Source organism: Prionailurus bengalensis, chromosome A2, assembly GCF_016509475.1.
Source record: "Prionailurus bengalensis isolate Pbe53 chromosome A2, Fcat_Pben_1.1_paternal_pri, whole genome shotgun sequence".
In the NCBI taxonomy this organism is placed as follows: domain Eukaryota; kingdom Metazoa; phylum Chordata; class Mammalia; order Carnivora; family Felidae; genus Prionailurus; species Prionailurus bengalensis.
Genome location: NC_057348.1, coordinates 105,292,494 through 105,296,620, shown reverse-complemented (window position 1 = coordinate 105,296,620; position 4,127 = coordinate 105,292,494). Strand labels below are relative to the sequence as shown.

General features: G+C 40.6%; 1 pseudogene; it reads left to right on the top strand.

Annotated features, from left to right (window-relative positions):
* Window positions 1-238: 238 nt before the first annotated feature.
* On the top strand, window positions 239-1,095 carry LOC122487942 (annotated as a pseudogene).
* The last annotated feature ends 3,032 nt before the right edge of the window (window positions 1,096-4,127 follow it).

Below are 4,127 nucleotides of genomic sequence, written 5' to 3'. Positions count from 1 at the left end.
GCCAAACATGTCAAATGCCGACCCGTTGGCAGGAGACAAGAGAGGAGGGGGATGGGCAAGTGGCATTATACAAGTAAACTAAAAGTAAATGATACATACAACAAACTTTGTCTGGATTTCTACCTTTGGAATGAAAGTCATAGCTCATCAAACTGTTGAAATCGCTTTATGCGCTGCCCAGGGAGGGGTCCATAGGGCGTTTTGCATCCCCGTCCTAACTCAGAGAGAAACTTTCACGATGTTGGGAGCCTCTGATGGCCTGCAAATGAAAGAGGAGGATGTCCTCAAATTCTTTGCAGCAGGAACCCACCTTGGTGTCACCAACCTCAACTTTCAAATGGAACAGTACATCTACAAAAGAAAAGGTGATGGTATCTACATAAAACTGAAGAGAACTTGGGAGAAACATGTGCTGGCAGCTAGAGCCACCGTTGCCATTGAAAATCCGGCTGGATGTCAGTGTCATATCATCCAGCGAGCGAGCTGTGCTGAAGTTTGCTGCTGCTCGTGGAGCCACTTCTATTGCTGGCTGCTTCGCTCCTGGAACTTTCACTAACCACATCCAGGCACCTTTGTGGAGCCGAGACTTCTGGTGGTTACTGCTCCCAGGGTTGACCACCAGCCTCTCATAGAGGTTAACATATTTAACCTGCCCACCATCGCTCAGTGTAATACACACTCTCCTCTGAACTATGTGGACACTGTCACCCCTTGCAACAACGGTGGAGCTCACGTGGTGGGTCTGTTGTGGTGGATGCTGGCCCGGGAAGTTATGCCCGTGCAGGTCACCATGCCTGCGCATGCCTGATCTCTACTTCTACAGAGATCCTGAATACATTGAAAAGGAAGAGCAGGCTGCTGCTGAAAAAGTTGGGACCAAGGAGGGATTTCAGGGTAAAGGGACGACTCCAGCTCCTGAGTTCACTGGACTCGACCTGAAGTCGAGGACCGGTCTGAAGGCATGCAGGTACCCTCTGTGCCTACTCAGCAGCTCCCTCCTGAAGACTGGAGCGCTCAGCCTACCATTGAAGACTGGTGTGCAGCTCCCTCTGCCCGGCCACTGAATGGGCAGGAACAACCACTGGATGGTCTTAAGCTGCTCTTCTACAAAGGCAAACAAAATAGAAATGAGGTTGACAGAAAATAAACAGTTTCAAAAAAACTGCCCAAATCACCAAAATTAAAAAAAAAAAAATAGGCTCTAACTTTTCCCCAAAGTGCTTGTTAACAAAAATAAAAGAATAGAAAACCAAACAGGGAATAAATTAATCATAACTATTAAAAGCAATGCTTGCTGTCTACTTACTCAGTGCCAGCTTACATAGAAATTTCATTAAAGTTCACAACAATGCAATGAGACTGGTAATATTGGATATTAAATCAAGGTGATGAAATGAAAACTTAAAGGTGAGATAACTTGCCCTGAATTTTGAACGTGGTCGTCTTACTCCAAGTCCGGTATTAATGAACACACATACTGCCCCTCTCATGTCAGTGCTGCCCCCCAAAGTATGAGGAATAAGGGTCATAAGCAAGACAAATAAGGGTCATCTCTTCCTTTTAACATCAGCCCACCTGCAGTGTGAATATCTGAGAAATGTCTGAACTTGTGTCTCAGAAGCGCACAACATAACTGAAGCTCATACTTGCAGTGGCCAACAAACCTTATTTGTTATCATGCCTTTTCAGCCTACTGTATGGTACCCGGAATGTAGGGAATCTTCACAGAAATATTTCCAACATTCACCTAAGACTTAACTCTGGACAACTCACATAAGTTTTTAATCTCTAAAGTGGAATGGGACTTTAAACATTATTTTTATACTTGCACAATTTTTGGAGAAAATAGAAAGCCAGCACCAATTATGCATTAGCTAAAGTACAAAAATATAAGAATTGATAAAGCACAGAAATTATAAGAATAAAGCATGAAATGATTAACCAATTTATTCAATGTCCTGCATTTGTTTTAAATATGTTTGCCTTGATGGCTTCAATTCCCCATACATATATTTTGGTATATAAATGCTCAATGGCATATTTGTATAACTTCCATATTGCTAGACTTGGAAATTTTCTCTTGTGCTTGCCTGCTCTACATAGGTTATTTATCATTTAACAAGGGTATTTGAGACTGTAGTTCTTTCATAACTTAATGTTTTCATTTATGTGTATATGGAAAGTTTTAAAAATCAAGCTGCTAGCACATGGACCAAGAAAATTTGTGAGAATGGCGATTTTCTCATTATTCATGATAATAAGTCTCTCCTATCATTTTCCTAAGGCTCTCCTCACTCCTGTGAAGTTTTATTCTCTTTAATGAACCAGTATATACCAGTAGGTTTATCCTCAGAGGTGACATTGTCATATGATAGAAGTCTCTGAATATTTAAAGGACATACTCCATTGCTGATATTTTCAAACTCCATGAAGTTTGGAATGTATAGTTCCTTATAATAGCTGCAACTCAAGTTGTGTTCTGGGTTCTATAAAGAGAAAAAAATTCCAAAAAGCATAAAAATGAAAATAAAGACTTTCTGTGTCTTTTTAAAAAATTATCAACTCACTAATTCATTTTGTCATGAATACATTCAACAGTATGAACCAAGCACTTTTTAAGAACATGTCTTCCAAAAAAATAAATAAATAAAAGAACTTGTTCCTAGAGATGTAAATAAAAAGATGACTAAAATGCAGTCTGTCTCTCAGAGAAGTCTAGAAGAAACCACACAGCAAGTACTACCATGGTGCTGAGTTCCATATCAGGAGTAGGCATGTGAACAGTAGACGCACAAACTCATAGAAGCCATAATCTTCCAACGGACAGCAGAATGAAAACCATCGTGAAAGCCTTCAGAAAAGAGGGAAATGTTAAAAATGAGTTTTAGAAGGTAAAGATATATGGCACGGGGACTTTTGGTGTGGAGGAAACGTGAGGTGTCCTGGCTCGGAGGATAAGGATGCATGGCTCATGATTGGCACTCTGAGTGATTCAGAATGGCAGGCGATGAGTTTGAAGAGTTGGAGACCAAATCATGGAAGGCCATAGATTCCCTGCCAGGAGGTTGATATTATCCTCTGAGCAATGATTTGATACTGAATTTTATGTGTCACTATTTCTCTAGGGAACCTCAACTAATACAAATGGAAAACCACCGAAAGGTTACAACCAGAAATAATGTGATTGGTTTTACAGAGTGGAGAGTAATTTCAGTGATATGAATTTTATTCTTTTGTTAATTTTTTAAAAAGTGTGTGTGTGTGCATTTCGTATCTACTATGTATTAGGTACTAGGATGGCATTAAGGTTACAAACATTAAAAAAAAAAAAAGTAAACACAAACCTTGTCCCCATAGTAAGTTAAAATACTTACAACATACATTTGTTAGAAGGGAGATGGAGTAAGAGATTATTGAAAAACCCCATCAAGATATAATTGGAACAGAAATGTCAGGCTTGGGGAGCCTGGGTGGCTCAGTCAGTTGAGCATCTGACCCTTGCTTTCAGCTGAGGTCATGATCTCACAGTCATTAGATGGAGCCCTGTGTCAATCCCTGTGCTGAACGTAAAGCCTGCTTGGGGTTCTCTCTCTCCCTCTCCCCCTACCCCTCCTCCACACATGCATTCTCTCTCTCTCTCTCTCTCTCTCTCAAAATAAATAAACTTCAAAAATAAGAAATGACAGACTTGTTATAACATAGATTAGAGAGATATCACTAACAAGACCCTAGCAAAACAAATGAATGTAGGGTAGGGGTGATTTAAGAGTGAAAAATAAATCAAAGATGATCCCCAGGTGTCTGTCTTGGGAATAGAGCAGAAATCACATTCACAGGAAAATGAATTCATTTCAAAGAGCTAACCTATACGGTCCACAGATCTAGGTGCTTCACATAGATTATTCAATTAGTAAAGTAATCCTATGGAGTAGGTATTATTATCTCCTGCTTCTTCTGCAGATAAGGAAACTGAGAATTGGGGAAGTTGGAATGTCTAAACTGACACATCTTGCATGTGGCAGAGCTGAATTCAAACTCAGACAGGGCAGAAGCCAACCCATGTCCTTTCCCTGCAGCATGGTGACCACAGCGTGCTGCCTCTCACGCGGTTCTCGGATGAGCGAGCC